This window comes from Rattus norvegicus, chromosome 9, assembly GCF_036323735.1.
Source record: "Rattus norvegicus strain BN/NHsdMcwi chromosome 9, GRCr8, whole genome shotgun sequence".
In the NCBI taxonomy this organism is placed as follows: domain Eukaryota; kingdom Metazoa; phylum Chordata; class Mammalia; order Rodentia; family Muridae; genus Rattus; species Rattus norvegicus.
The window spans coordinates 78,158,415-78,175,917 of NC_086027.1; the positions used below are offsets into that span (position 1 = coordinate 78,158,415).

Below are 17,503 nucleotides of genomic sequence, written 5' to 3' on the forward strand. Positions count from 1 at the left end.
GGTTTGGTTGTGTGCGTGTGTGTGTGTGTGTGTGTGTGCGTGTTTTGTCAACTTGACACAAACAAAAGTCTTCCGAGAGGAGAGAACTTCAATTAAGAAAACGCCACTGTAAGATCGGGCTGCAGGCAAGGCAGCAAAGCATTTTCCTTAGGTATTGGTGAGAGGGCCCAGCACACTGTGGGTGGTTCTGAGTTTTTGAAAGCAGGCTGAGCAAGACATGAGGAGCAAACCAGCAAGGAGCACTCCTCCCTGGACTCTGCATCAGCTCCTGCTTCAGGTTCCTGCCCTGTTACAGTTCCTTTTCTGACTTCCTTCAATGATGAGTGGTATTATAGAAGTGGAAGCTGAATAAACCTTTAACTCCCTAATTTGCTTTTTGGTCATGGTGTTTCATCACAGAATTAGAAACCATAAATTAAAAAAAAAAGGGTAGGTGTTATCTTTACAATGAATACAATGATATTATTGATGAGACAAAGCGCCAACTCCAGGAGGAGAAATAGGCGTGGTTTTGCAAACAATTTGGTCCCTAGAGGTCACCTAAGTCCCAAATACACAGTTGGCCTTATAAGCTCATTAAGGAAGGTTCTAGAAAAATGGCCACAGAGTCTGAGTTTTAAAATGACTTTAAGGCTCAAGAGTGATAACATTAAATAAAAATGTGATCACACAATTGATCCCAAGGGAGGAAATGTTTGAAGGGAAAGGGTCAAATTAAAAGTATTTGAAAATAGAAACTGGTGAAGCTGTATAAAATGTAACTAACTAATGGCAAACACAGGACCCGGAATGTCAAAGAAATGGGCGAGCTGGGGGAGGGATTTTATGTAGCCTTGCTAGAGGTAAAAATGGTGGATTCAGTGCTGAGAGTGAGGGAGTTCAAGTAGCCTGAGAGGCTGTCGAAGAGAAGCAAACTAACCCAGGTACAGACAAACACTCAGAAGATGAGAGGTAGCATTAAAAGGAAGAATATTGGTATCTGTGTTTCTAATCCTGATTTTAAAAGGTAAGAGAGAAACTCTATTTCTTTCCTTTTCCTTTTTTTAAACATTTTTATTGATTCCTTGTAAATTTCACATATGCATCTCCATCCCACTCATCTTCCTATCCCTGCATATCCGGATACTCTCTTGTAAATCCCTTGTAACTCCCTCCCCTCCAAAAGAAAACAAAACAACAACAACAAAAAAAACCAAAATAAAACAAGGCAAAACAATACACACACAAACACACACACACACACACACACACACACACACACACACACACACACACACACGCATGCATGCACACACACAAAACCCTCCTCATGGAAGATGTAGTGTTTCACAGTACACCCTTTTGTTCATCTATTTCTTTATTTGCAAATGTTCATTTCAGTGAGTCATTGATCTGTTTTGGTGTCTCTGGCTTCTGCTACACCATCAATACTGAATCCTCCCTGGGGACTCCTCCGTTATCCTGTTGTTGCCCTAGGTCATGGAGATCCTGTAGCTTTGGTTATAGGACAGGGCACTTCACCCTCCAGAAGTTCAGAGATCAGGTACCACAAACCCAGTGCCGCCCACGCTTGCTCTACTGTGATGCTCAGGTGAAGGACAGAGCCCACTCCTGAGTGCTGCAGCCAGCAAGGATGGGGCCAGCTTTTCATAGTGCTGAAGCCAGCTCTTCACAGCCCTTAGATAGCAACATGATCCTAAGTGGAAGCCCAGAGCAGAACAGGGTCATCCTGATGGCTTTTGTTGGTAATATGAGCCATAGACATTGACACAGACCCTTGCTTCCACATGTCATAGACCCAAACATGGGCCTCAGTTATAGCACTGGCCAGAACTTCACCATGGCTACTGACATCAGACCACTGTCCACCTTAGTGTCTCCAGTCTATCTCTCTTCCTAATGATCAAACCATTCTTCTCTTTTTTCCCCTTTTCTCCACCACATACTTCCTCATTGTCATGACTCTTCCTGCAGGACAGCCATGCTGCTGGCTTGCCTCTTCCCACATCACAACTATACATTGCTAAATCGAGATCCCAACAGCAAATTCTGGTGCATTCTCCAGAAGCATCCTCAGATAAGTAGACAGATTTTGGTAAATGGCTGATGTATTAGTTACAAAAGTTTCCATGGCCAAAAATCCTGGCAAAAAGCAACTTAAAGGAGGAAAGATTTATTTTGGCTCATAGCTTAATGACATAACAGCCCATCATGGCAGGCAAGGTCAGGAGAGCAGGTGTCTCTAAAGCAGTGGACCAGGAGGCTAGTTACTCATGTCTCAGGAGGGCTAGAATCAGAAAAAAAGAAGTGTCACTGCTTTAGGTCTTCTCCATTTCCCTTTAATGTCAGGCAGGAGCTTGAGTTCAATGGATAATACTCATACTCATTTACAATGCATCTTCTTCATTCAGTTAATACTCTCCAGAAATTATCTCAGATACTCCCAAGATATGTCTCCCTAATGGGCTAGGCATTTCTTAATACAATCAAGTTGACAATGAATATCAACCAGCACAACTGGGAAACATTGGTTACTAACAAAATTTTTCACAACAGAAAATAATACATTATGGAGACTTCAAATTAAGTTATGGTGATAGCATATTCCACAAAAATTTAAATAAATGAAAGAATAATTGGGGCTATGAAACATATTATATGCTAACCTCCAAACAACGTAGAGAATGTGATTCAGAAAGGGGCATGGAGAAGGGTAGCGGTTCCCAGGTAATTTTTAGTCAATTACTCCAGATTTTCCCAACCTGAAAAGTGTCATAAAGGTGGGAGGGACAATTCAACACCGTGCTTAGGTTTACCTGAGGAATGCATTTTGAGAGTACCAGACTTTGTGCTATTCAGTGATCTCTAGCCAAGCTCTTCGTTATAATTATTTCTAGAACCACCTGACCACCATAACCAACCGCCTGCTGTAGAGATGAACTGTATCCCTTTCTCCACCATCATTTTCCCAACAGAAATACATGAATCTCAGAGAAGACATACGGTAACTCAAGTCAGTAGTTCTCAAAAGCATACAGAGCAGAGAGAAATCAGAGAATTTTAAGTTAAGGGAGCAAGGGGGACAAGTATGTATGGTCTGGCTGCTCCACATAGAAGTACAGATTGCAAAGGAAGGAACAAAAGGCAGAGGACCAGATAGGAAAGTAAATAATCCAGGCTAGCGATGACATAGGGCAAATGAGGCCACATTGGTGGATGAATTCCATTGAACTATATAGGAAAAATATGAAATTGATGCAAATTCCTAGGTGTCTATCTTAAACATTAGATTGTAGCAAACCATTTAGGATTTCCGACAGGAATCAATTCTATGACTACATTATAAATTGAAAGGAACCCAAAAGAAATAAAGCATTTGATGAATTTGCTGAATGTCTTCGAAGTCCACTGTCTAATCCTACTGTATCTGCATACAAGCTGACTGGAAGGTCTATGCTAAGTCAAATGGGGCATGGAGTTTGTTAGCAGCCAAGAGACTAAATGCTCAGCATGTGTAGGGATTGAATGAGAATGTCCCCCATAGGCTCCTCTGTTTTGAGACTCGCTCTCCAGTTGGTGGTGCTGTTTGAATAAATTTAAGGGATGTGGCTGGGCTGGAGGAAGTGTGTCAGCGGGTGTGAGCTTTGAGGTTTCAACCATGCACCATTCCCAGTTTATGCCCTGCTTCATGCTCTGGTTTAAGGAGTGACCTCTGAGCTTTCAGCTTCGTGTCTGCCTGCTGCCATACGTCAACATGATGAAGATGGGCTCTTGTTGCTCTGGAACCAGAAGCGCAATGGAACGCTCTTTCTATAAATTGTTTTGGTCATGATGTTGCATCCCACAGTAGATGTGCGTCGCACATCCCTGAATCCTCTCCCATCATCTTAGATGCAATGTCACTTTACTAACACTACTACTCCTTTCTTGTCACTCAGCAACCCTGCCAAGAAAACCAAGGAATGTGAAAAAGTCCACTGCCAACTATCACCGGGATCGGAGTGTGGACGCCAGGACTCAGACTTGTTGATGGCCTGACCACTTTCTATTAATCCCATTCCACATCTGGTGGTTTCGTTTGCTCACGATAAGAAACAGAAGAGTCTCCTCAACCTCTTACCATTTTAGACACCAAATCCACTTCATTTCTCCAGTATCTTCACTTTCATTTAGATGAGAACTAAAACAGTTGTTACTGATTCCCCAAGTGAAGACTTGAAAGATGAAAGCAACAAAACAAACCTAGCCTAAATGTAAAGAATTACGCATAGGGTAATCCTTTAAAACTCCAGAAAGGATAGTGGCTTGTTCATCGACAATCACCTAAGGTTCTATAATCTTATTTATAATCCTCCAACAAAGTCTGATTATAAACAAGAAACACTGAACTCATCTGCCCAGGACACTCTAGCTACAAATAGTATTTTATCACTTATCTCTGATGTCTGTGACTCTAAGCAGAGATACCTCATTAGGATATAATAGTCCTCAGGTTAAAAAGAATTGTTTATAAATGATGATTTCCCCAAAGCTGGGGAGATTGCTCAGTGGGCAAAGGAGAGTGTTTTGCAGCAGAAGCACATGGACCTAAGGTGCAAATTCAAAGCCAGCCATTGCCAGGCATGTTCAGAATGCCAGCGTTGGCAGCTCATTTTCTGACCACCCTAGTGGAGACAGAGAAACAGTTAACATCATTTTTCAACAAGAGATCCTATCTCAACGGAATAAGGCAGATACCTGAGGTCTTCCTCCTCTACTCTTCCACACCATATACACACACACACACATACACACAAACACACACACACACACACACCACATACACATGCATGTGTGCACAAACATATACACTCACTTTTTAAGAATCTCTTTATAATTTAATTGGTATATGGTGTGACCTAATATTATCACTTTCAATGAACATGTTTCTAGTCTAGCAAAGGATAAATAATAAAATTCCTTGAACTTGAATATGTAATTCTTTATTAAGACTTTATAAATGTTTCACTCTGACAAAGATAAAGCAAAATTTACAGAAAAGTGGTTTAGATAACATTTTGTCTGAAAATGTCAGCAATTATGTGAAACTTTGTCTTAATTTCCTATGTCTCTGCCATGAGTAGTACATTGAACCCATATATATATTCATTAATTATTTAAATGAATATTAAAATAAAATGATAAAGCTGTGAGTACTGCCCACAATCATACACTGCCTCCTGAGCATAAGACATGATTATGTTTGCCATAAATTATGTTGCCTTAAATTATTCCTTTCACAGATTAAGTTGGGTGGTAGAAAGGTTAATTATTCTATTTTTAAAATAAAAAATAACATATAAATGACAAAATAGAATTGAGATATAGATATATAACTATTACTATTTTTAACAACAAATAATATGTAAGTCATAAAAGCATTATAACGTGTAAATATATGTATGTCTCTCTGTGTCTCTCTGTCTCTCTGTCTGTCTGTCTGTCTGTCTGTCTCTCTCTCTCTCTCTCTCTCTCTCTCTCTCTGTGTGTGTGTGTGTGTGTGTGTGTGTGTGTGTGTGTGTGTGTGTGTGTGTGTGTGTGTTTGGAAAATGGACCAGTGAGATGGCTCAACAATTGAAGGCACTTGTCACCTAATCTGAGTTGATCCCCCAGGCCCCACATGGTGGAGGAGGAGGACTTGCTGCAGTAAGTTGTTCTAGACCTTAGAAGGTCTACATTTGAGCTATGGCTTGCACACATGCCTTCACACACACATACACAGTAAACAGATAAATGGATAATAAATTATCAAATAAATGTGATTTCACTTTTGAAAAGAAACAGACTTACATAGACACTAAAAATATTTAGATATTCCTCTAATCTGATTCCTTTTTGTTGTATATTTTATTTATTTACATTTCAAATGTTATCCCCTTTTTGGTTTTCCCTCTACAACCCTCCTATCCCATAGTCCTTCCCCTACTTCTATGAGGCTGCCCCCCACCCATCCACTCCCACCTCACCACCCTAGCATTCCCCTACATTGGGGCATTCAGCATTCACAGAACCAAGGTTCCCCCACGTTGATGCCAGATAAGTCCATCATCTGCTACATATGCAGATGAAGCCATGGGTCCCCCCATGTGTACTCTTTGGTTGGTGTTTTAAGTCCCTGAGAGCTGTGGGGGTAGGGGTGAGGGAGTGTGGTTGGTTGATAGTGTTGTTCTTCCTATGGAGTTGCAAACTCCTTCAGCTCCTTCAGTCCTTTCCCTAACTCGGTGATCTCGGTGCTCACTCAGTCCAATGGTTTGCTGCGAGCATCTGCATTTGTCTGGTTCTTTTAAACAAAGTAAAATCTTGAAAAACAGGTTGCTGTTGCCAACAGACATGCAAAGACAGATGCGGCCACAAGGTGGTGCAAGCACACTGCGCGCGCTCTGGTTCTTTTATTCCTTAATCCTTTTTATTCTGCGGTCATCTCGGTCTTTCTGTCATAAAGACCTCCCACTTCAAAGAGCCATTTTAGGCGGTGCTGGCTGGTCCAGAAGCCATGCACATTCCACACAAAGCACAATGGATAGCAGAAAAGCCCTCAACAAATAACATTTCAAACCTGTTCACCAGCCCCTTCTGAGAGACTGTGCTGGTCTGGACTTTCTGAGTCACCATGTAGAGGATGATTTTGCATTTCTAGTTTTAAGACACATTTTTAGAAATACACTTAGAAAATCCGCCTGCGCCTCGGTCCCAGGTGATGGCCACAGTTTTACCTGACAGTAAGTGCAGGCCAAAGGGGCTGAGTTTTGAGATGGGAGGGACCAGAAGGAAGCCACTTTTCTTCACCACCACCACCACCACCACCACCACCACCACCACCACCACCACCACCACCACCACCAACAACAACAACAACAACAACAACAACAACAAAATTAGAAGACCAGAAGTAGCTAAAACTCACTGTTAGAGTGTTAATCTTTCACTTAAAATGTTAGCCTGTTCCCTGGTTCTCTGACTACATAAACCCTACTCCTAGTGACACTAAGTTTCCAGTATCCCTATTCACTAGCAGTATAACCTCAGCCAAGGCCAGGAATTAACATAATTAAAATAATTCACATAAAACACACCACACACACACACACACACACACACACACACACACACACACACACACACACACCACCACCACCACCACCACCACACCACCACAAAACCTCAGCACACACTGTGGCTCTAATGCTATTACATTCACAGCTTAGCACATTTCTCTGGGGATCCTTCATGCTATGTCTGGAAAAGGGCAGTGAAGGAAAAGCTGAGGCAGTAGAGAGTTTAATCTTGTATGTCAGTGTACACAGCTAAGTCACCTTTGAACTTCAGTGTTGAAATCTGGGGCAACGTCATTCAGGAAGAGTATTATCTTTCTGCACTTCGTTGGCTTCTCTCTAGTCAACAACTTAGACCATAAGCTCCTGGGTCTCTGGATTTTATGGGTACTTAGTATGTGCCCATCTGGGCCTGTTCTACTTGTATCAGTGGCTTAAGACTTGGTATCTCCCCAACATCTCCAAATCTCTTCAGGTACCAAGATCAACAGGCAACCTTGCCATGAATGGAATGCCAGCCTGTTTTCCTGCCTGTCAGCATCAAGGTCTTGCAGAATGTGGCGAGATGCACCTAACAGATGCCATGGATTCACCTTCTTAAGAAGTGAGGTACAATTTCAAGAGCTACAAAAACTTGGGAATTGGATTTCAGGCTTCAATATTCCATTCAATAAGAACCTTTCTTTTTTACGTGTCAAGGAAATGACTTCACTTGTATGTCTTTGTAAGCTATTTGACATAATTAAACTAAGAAAACAAACATGAACACACATATGTCAAACCCAACTTCCTGATTTTTAGAAAAAAGAATCACCTATATAAAGTTCTTTTTTCATACAATAGTTTTTCAATTATGCAAGCACAGTGATAAGATAAAATCTGCCTATATTAGACAAAGTGGTAAAATAAAATCCTGAGACTGATTTGGCTGTGTGGGACTGAGCCATTGCATATGCACTCATGCAGTTCACAGGGCATGGTGTGTACTGTCATAGTTTTTAAAGTTCTCATTTTAATAGTACAGTCAATATCAGTTGACATAATTCCTGTAAATAAAAGGTGTTTGGAGATTGAATGAATTTTTACATAATAAGAAGTTCCCAAAACCAAGTCATGCTTACTTTACTTGAGGACTTTACTTCTTCAAACCAGAAGCAAAATATTAGCAAACCATGTTCAGAATTCTGCCTCCTAATTCTTCAAAGAAAACAAAATGTCTCAATGTCCAACTGACAGTTATATTCATTCAAAAGTCTCTTTCAAGATAAGGATTAATGGCAGAATTATATAATCTAGCACTTTAGAAATGATTTATTGTTAGAATTTTCCATTTATAAAATTTATTTCAAGTGAAATGCAAACTAGCAGTAAGGAATGAATAGACTTTTTTAAGCATCATAATCAGACCTTTTAAACAGTGTTTCCTTTGTTGACCTTTTTAACCGCATGTGATTGAATTTGTTTATATGTGTGCACAAATGTATGTACATGGGGACAACTTCATGTATCATTGAGATAGGATTGTCTATTGACCTGAAACTAACTATTAGGCTAGACTGTCTGATAAGTGAGCCCCAGGATTCCTCTTATGTCCATGTCCACAGCACTAAGCTTCCATGCCTAGCATTTTCACAAGAATTTAGGGGATCAAACTCATAGTCTACTGTTGACTGAGTGATCCAGGTAACACTAACTCCTAAAGGTTAGTAGATAATGATTCATAGAGAACCTATGAGTAACCTAAATAAAAACTATGTGTACTTGAGAAAGACATAGTGTTACACACCTATAATCTCAGTGGACAGGGGTCTGAGATAGGAGGATCACAAGCTAGAAACTTTTTCCCTGGGCTCGTAAGGCCCAGACTGTTTCTATAACCCAAGTAAGGCTTGCACAAATGTCTCACAGATAAAAAACACTTGCCACACAAGCAGAGTCCCTTAGTTTTGATCCCCTTAAGCAGCTGAAAGCCAGATTTCCAGCAGCCTGCCTGAAACTGCAGCATCGGAGGCAGAGACAGGGAAGCTGTGGCGCAAGCTGGCTGGCTACAGTAGTCGAAATACTGAGGTACGGGTCCAGCAGGAGACCCTGAATCAACATATAGAGAGCATTTGAGGAAGACACTCGATATCAATGACAGACATCTAACATAGACATTCACACATGTGCGCTTACACACATCAGAACATGTATATACATACGTGTTTACATTACATAAACACCTGCATATGTCTCTTCCAAAAACAAGCCAACCACATGGAGCAATGGTTTTCGTTCAAATTCTCAATTCTCAACCGACATTGAAGGAGATCAAATGACATAAAAGATGTAACAGCTTGTCATTAAAGTCTAAGTTGAGGATAAATAAAACAAACTAAGCAAAAGCCTTTCGGGACTGTTGACAGTTATGTAACATGAGCAGCGAGTGTTAGCCTGTACTTCTGCTCATCTCTAAAACCCAACTGAGTAGAAAAATAGAGAAGAGGAAAAAAAAGGAAGGAGGAAAAGATCAGTCCCAGGGCAGGTAGAGACAGCCAAAGCTAACTCCGGGGCTCATCGGGAGCCTCACATTTTCTCCCGTTTTCTCCCTTTGTCATACACTGGGAGTTTTTTATCCTGATGCCATTACTTTTTCCTTGGAAGCAGTCAAAAGCACACGTTATGTTAAGGTAGCACACGCACTGTTAGGCCATTTCCATACTGGTAATTATTTCCACTGTGATATTCTCCATTCCGTTAACAGGTAAGAACGAATGCGTGCTAGCAAATTTGTTTCTCAAGAATAACTTTCACTACACACTGAGGAGAAAGAGAGGATTGTATCAGCTTCAGACTCGTTCCATCAGCAGTCCTGAGAAGCTAGCTACCTTTCTCCTTCATATTCCAAGTTTGCTCGGACAAAGATGGAGTCACTCTGGTTCCATTTTTTTCTTTATTTCGTTCAATCAACCTTCCTATTTGATTATTGAGGTTGACTACTGTATTGTATTCATATTGGGCCATGTGAATTTCTCCTCTTCTGTCAATTATCTCTCTGTTACTCTAAGTACAATTATATCAAATCACTTGTAATCAGAAATTTGTGGTCTATTATGTGGAAACATAACTGCCCTTCCATCAGCCATATACAACCATGAGACCTAACCCAGCCTTGTGTTACTCAGTTTTAAAGTAATCTGTCTATATATTAAGGAACTTGAGCTTAAATTTTACTTTAATGGGACACTGTGGAAATTATTCCCATCTTCTGCTAGACGTATTCTTCTTCTACCTTATCCCACTGTGAGCCCTGAGCAATGAATTCTATAAGATGCATTGCCCGCTCTGCCTTGGTCTCTCGCTCCTGATTGGGCCAACAGGCATTTCCATGTCTTACTTGGTACAAGGCCCAGCACACCATCAGCTGATATCGCTTCCTGCTTCTCTCACTTACGTCCTTCTGAGCATGCGCCTTATGTGTGACAACTTCATGGCTCTCACATTTTCGAGCAAGTAAAATGTGTCCTTTGTGGATTTCATACATATATAATCCATTCTGATTAGCCCCCATTCTCTCTCTCTCTCTCCTCCGTACCTCTCTCAATCCCCCCCCCCTTCTCCCTACTCAATCACAGATTTCTTTCTTCAGACCACTTGGTTCTTTTTGCCAGTGGCTTCATTTTCATCGGTGGGTGCATAAGCAAGCTTTGTTGGCTAAGTTTTACTGGATCTCTAACACTTTCATCCAACAAGTCCTTTCTAAGCTCCAACTGAGGGGCCCTAAGAGAGCTATCGAGAAAGCAACCATTGTCTCCTTAACGTTCTCTACTCCGATATTTCACTTAGCCACAAACACTGTCGTTCAGCAATAGGCAAATATTTACTTCAAAGCTGGCTGAGTGGTACATTTTAGGGGTAAACAGTGTGCCCTGCAAAGCCCAAGCAAACTTGTGTCAGCAGTCCCTAATGCTTTTCTAATGTCCAGAGCATCCAACGCAACATCCCTTCAGGAATTCTCAGCTCCTGCTAACCGTTGATGCCTTACCTCATTGGCTTGAGTGTCTGACTATTTTTTAATTGGACATTTTATTTATTTACATTTCAAATATTATCCCCTTTCCTGGTTTCCCCCCTGCAAACAGTCTATCCCATTTCCCCCTCCACCTACTTCTGTGAGGGTGTTCCCCTATCCACCCACTCCCACCTCTCTGCCCTAGCATTCCCTACACTGGGGCATCAAGCTTTCACAGGGTCAAGGGCCTCTACTCCCACTGATGCCAGATAAGGCCATCCTCTGCTACATATGCAGCTGGAGTCATGGTCCCCTCCAGGTGTACGCTTTGGTTGGTGGTTTAGTCCCTAGGAGCTCTGGGGGCAGGGGTCTGGTTGGTTAATATTGTTGTTCTTCCTATGGGGTTGCAAACCCCTTCAGCTGCTTCAGTCCTTTCTCTAACTCCTCCCTTGTGGTCCCCGTGCTCACTCGAATGGTTGACTGTGAGCATCCAAATCTGTATTTGTCAAGCTCTGGCAGAGCCTTTCAGGAGGCAGCTATATCAGGCTCCTGTCAGTAAGCACTTCTTGTAATCTAAAAGAACTTCTGGGGGAATCACCATCCTGGACCTCAAGTTTTATTACAGAGCATTGTGATAAAAACTGCATGGTATTGGTACAGAGACAGGCAGGTAGATCGAGGGAATAGAATTGAAGACCCAGAAATGAACCCACACACCTAGGGTCACTTGATCTTTGACAAAGGAGCTAAAACCATCCAATGGAAAAAAGATAGCATTTTCAACAAGTGATGCTGGTTCAACTGATGGTCAGCATGTAGAAGAATACAGATCGATCCATTCTTATCATACTGTACAAAGCTCAAATTCAAGTGGATCAAGGACCTTCGCATAATACCAGATATACTGAATCTGATAGAAGAGAAAGTGGGGAAGAGCCTGGAACACATAGGAACAGGGGAAATTTTCCTGAACAGAACACCAATGCCTTATGCTCTAAGATCAACAATCGGCAAATGGGACCTCAATAAATTGAAAACCTTCTTTAAGCAAAGGACACTGTCAATAAGACAAAATGGCAACCAACAGAGTGGGAAGACATCTTTACCAATCCTACATCTGATAGTGGGCCAATATCCAATATATACAAAGAACTCAAGAAGTTAGACTCTAGAGACTCAAATTAAAAATGGGGTTCACAGTTAAAAAATAATTCTCAACTGAGAAATATTGAATGGCTGAGAAGCACCTAAAGAAATGTTCAACATCCTTAGTCATCAGAGATATGTAAATCAAAACAACCCTAAGATTCTACCTCACATCAGTCAGAATGGCTAAGATCAAAAACTCAGGTGACAGCAGATGCTGGCAAGGATGTGGAGAAAGAGGAACACTCCTCCATTGTTGGTGGGATTGCAAGCTGGTACAACCTCTCTGGAAATCAGTCTAGCGGTTCCTCAAAAAATTGGACATAGTGCTACCTGAGGACCTAGCTATAACACTCCTGGGCATATACCCAAAAGCTGCTCCAACATACAACAAAGACACATGCTTCACTATGTTCATAGCAGCCTTATTTATAATAGCCAGAAGCTGGGAAGAACACAGATGTCCTTCAACAGAGGAATGGATACAGAAAACATTTACATAATGGAGTACTACTCAGCTATTTAAAACAAAGACTTCGCAGGCAAACAAATGGAATTAGAATATATCATCCTGAGTGAGGTAAGCCAGTCACAAAAGAACACACATGGTATGTACTCACTGATAAGTGAATATTGGCCCAAAAGCTCAAAATACCCGATACAATTCACAGACCCTGTGATGCTCAAGAAGGAGGAAGACCAAAGTGTGGATGCTTCAGTCCTTCACAGAAGTGGGAACAAAATACTCACGGGATCAAGTGTGGAACAGAGACTGAAGGAAAGGCCATCCAGACACTGCCCCTCCTGGGAATCTATCGCATGTACAGTCTCTGACTCTTTATCTATTCCCTATCCCTATCTCTCTGTTGTTTTTCATGAAAGTCCCTCCCACTTTTGGGACAAGTGTGTGTGTGTGTGTGTGTGTGTGTGTGTGTGTGTGTGTGTTTATGTGTGTACATGCTTAGTTTTATTTTTGTTTTTCTTTCTCCTGAAATCCATCCTAATGTTTAAAGCCCACTCTCTTCCCATCTTTCAAGTTTTTAACACAGAAAAATAGATATTCTTTTGTAGTTTATATCTCTGACTGGAGCAACCCCCATATACACGCACCCCTCTCAACCACAACATTTATTATGTGTTTGTGGTTTGAGTGTCTTTGTAATCTTCTAAATTTTATTTACCAAAATCAGCATTGTATGGAGCTGATATTAATAACTAACATTTTAGCTGGAAAAGAAAAAAATTAGTAATATTAAAATAATTCTATGTGAATAAAAAAGTTCAACTTATAAAGACAAATCAGCATTTGGAAGTAAATTGGCAGTAATTTCTGGTTTAATATAGTATATTAATATAATGCCATTTTAAAGATACATGAGCTGGTACTTTGCTTAAAATACTTAATAAAGGGATATTTTCCAATCCTCAAATGCAATTAAAACCACACATGTGTTATTGATCTTAACTGTTCGTAGGAAACTTGACTGATGTACTGTGGGAGCTATTTAATAGTTATGATTTGAGATTCAAGCAAGACCCGTAATGAGAGTGAGCAAAAACATCGCCAAAACTAAGCCTACATTCCCCCCTCTTTGAATTCTGAAGTTACATTATCAGTGTGTATTGAATATGGATGTTCAAGGAGACTCGGATTTACCAGTGAACCACTCAAGCTAGTCTTGAAGAGATTGGTAGGGCGATCTCTGTTGCAGCTGCCTCCTGGCATTTCCTAAGCTGCTCTCACAGCTGCATAGCAAGACACTGAAGGGCTCATGGGAAGCACAGCTGTGCTTCCAGACACAGCTGGGCCCCAGTGGGGGAAAAGACAGGGTGGATCCCTACTTAGCAAATGCCACCCATTGTTATAGGCCCAGGCTAATGTGACTTGTAAGAGCAGAATATCTTTGCGGTTAGTAGCAAATAACAGTTAAAAGTAGAATTATAAGCTTCCTTCTGGCTTCACAATGAACAACTGAGTCCATGTTCTTTCTCTCATAATACACACTACAGACATATACATCCACACAGGCATACTCATGCACTCGAACAAACACACACACACACACACACACACACACACACACACACACACACACACACACACTTGCTCTATTTTGTTGTTTCTTTGTGGAGTTAATCTCAGTGGATTATCACTTGAAATGACACTAGTTTGAATCTGCATTGACCCTGAAGGGAGCTTTACACATTGATCAGCCATACCAAAAAAGAATCAGAAGAAAGGAAAAAGGAGGAAATTCCAACATTTCCATGCATGTAACCAAGAAAGCACAGACTAAAATTATAGGGAGAGTACCACTACTAAACCTAAAAACAACTAAAATAAGATAGGTACTGAACCAGCATCCATCAAACAATGTCCACTGCATGGTGAGAGTTTCAAAGCACTATGGATATTTTTCCATTGATGAGTAAAGAGACACTTTCAAATCATTGATAAAATGTTTTGTATACAGTACAGTATTCTGTAAAACATGTCTTCCAAACTTGTCTATTTTTAACAAACTTATTTAACTTAAACTTTCACTTCATAGCTATGGTGTCATTAGTATAAAATCAGATTCACTCTACTTGATGGTTTAAAAGCATAAATAACAATGCATGCAGGCTTAATTTGTTCTGAAGCTCTCTTTAAAAGTAACAAAATGATAGTGTTAGCTTACTGTCATGTTTCCTTCATGAGAGAATCCTAAATATACTACAACTTTTAACTACTTTTTAACAAAATATATTTGAAGTGGTGCCCTTAAATGTCGTTTAATATTTGGATAAAACAATATGTACAAGTAAAATAACAAATACCAAAAACGAAATGAGACCATGCATTAGTATAAGTTGAAGAGAAAGCTAAATAATATTTGCTTTTTTTTCTACATGGTAATCATTTTTCCTAGTTTCTTACTGTGCTGTTTGCACTTGCCTTTGGTTGGCGTCCTGACAATCACTTGATTTATCTTTCTGTCCTGAGTACTAAAGCCCCACTTGGTTTTTATTTGAGGAGAATGAATGGTGCTTGGTAGGAAGCTGACTTTGTCAACCTCAGAAGAGGTTGGTGTCAGATTTTATCTATCAGTCTTTGCATAGAATTATGCAGGGACCTTTGCTTTAAAAATCAAATCAATTTAAGAACACACTGACAGTAACTAGTAAAATATTCGGTTATGCAGAGAGAGACATTCGGCTGGCACTGCGTACCTTTTATATGTCTCGATTGACATTAGCATTTTTCTCTATTCTATACACACATTTAGGTAATGTTGTCATTATGAGTTCATCAGCTATTCCATTAACAAAAATATTCTCTTCCCTGCTTTTTCCTGGCACATGCTTTCTTCCTCTCCCTTCCCACATTTATCTTCTTCCAGTAACTAATTTCAACAGCCCTGGCAGTAAGAATATGAAGTGCTCAGTGCAAGCTTTGACCGAAAGACGGAGGCATGAGTGGCCAACATTCTTCTCCAAAGCACAGAATTAAAGACATGCTTCACTCTTTCCTTTAAATGTCTGTACTTATTAAATTCTCTTTAAAAAATATCTATCTATACTACAAATAAGCACGATCCTACACATCAGAATGCAGATGAGACTTGAAGATTGCATTCTATAACCTCAGCAGCAACTTAATTAGCAGAGCACTCTGTGGTTAGGAACACTCTGGGGAGTGAGACTTTGACACATTGGAAATAAATACCCTGGACTTTCTCCCACACTCAGACTGATGGTGATCAAACTGGTGATTATGATGTGGGCCAGAAGGAGAAGGAGATGTGTATACTCAGATCTTCATTTAAAATACTAGAAAAGAAAGCATTTACAACCAACCTTCTTCCCACTAATGCCTGGACAGCAATGGCCGAATGGAGTGATTGGATCAGTAGAGAATCTGGGAATCTTAGCTACATTTGGCTCTCCATTCAGCACTCAGTGCCTGCTGTCATGGCTATGGGTGTACCGGGAATGCCAGTGGCTGAAAGCTAAGACTTTGGGAAAATTCCATAATAAACAAACACTAACAACTTTTTTTGGGGGGGAAGGATGATAGCAAAGACATGAATAATGATTAGTGAATGCAGCCAGGAAAGAAAGTTCCAGCCGAGATGAGTCATTTGACCTACAGAATAGTAGCTTAAATTCTTAAATTATTTTAACTTATGTGGTAACTGCCCCCACGTATCATGTTTAGAGTCACCTATCATATAAGTACCAATATGCCATAATTCATATACAGACAGATTCTATATTCCAGATTCACTAACCGTATGTTTGAAATAATCAGGTTGGGTGTAGTGGTTCGTTCTTTAATTCCGGCACTTGGGAAATAAAGGCAGGTGGATTTCTGGGAGCTCAAGGCCACTCTGGTCTACAGAGTGAGTTCCCAGATAGCTAGGGTTTTGTAGAAACACTCTGTCTCAAACAAACAAACATGCAGAAAAGCAATAATAAAACAAAAATCTCCAGGATATTGCACATGAACTGAACATGAGAGGACTTTCTCTGCTTGTCATAATTCCTTAAGAAACACAGATATTTGCATGGCAATTGCATTGCATTGGCTTAAGATGTAATCCAACAATAAAATGATAAAAATTGCCAGAAGGTGGCCATGGGGCATATTCAAACATGAAGGAACTAAGCCTCCTCAGATTTGGACACCCTGATGAAAGGAGTTCATGGCAGCAACACTGCATAAATACCAAGGAATAAGTGAATATGCATGTACAAGTATATGTGGTTGGGGAATATTCATAGATACATAAAATAGAATATACTTACACACTACTTTGATATAAAAGAATGTTATTAATGGTTATTACTGCTAGACACATACAAGGGTATCCTATAAAATTTATTATTTGAATTCTGTGTTTTAGTTTTAATCTCTTACATTTTAATTTCATTTATGCTTCATTTTAATTTTCTTGAACAAATTCAGGTTTGCTGAGAGCCAAACCACAGGAATGTATTACTGTCTTGAATCATGAGATTCTAGTCAAGAGACTCTAGTCAATAGAAGGCAAACACTTTCATTGTCTAAGAGTCCAGAGGAGAATTTAATTCAAATGGCTTGTTCACTTATAAACTTAACTGCCAACATTTAATAAGATACCCCGAGCTAACTGAAGCAATTTAAATCACACACTGGGTCATTTATTGGCCCAAATAGGTATATGCAAATATTCTATCTGACTTATTATTATTAGTAGTAGTATCACTATTATTATTATTGTTGATTATATTATTTCAAACTCTCTTAGTG

General features: G+C 40.1%; 1 long non-coding RNA gene across 4 annotated transcripts in view; it reads right to left on the reverse strand.

The window, feature by feature from the left end:
• Window positions 1-17,503, reverse strand: part of LOC120094697 (uncharacterized) — a 100,664-nt gene that overhangs the window by 64,470 nt on the left and 18,691 nt on the right. The gene's annotated exons all lie outside the window — the stretch shown is intronic.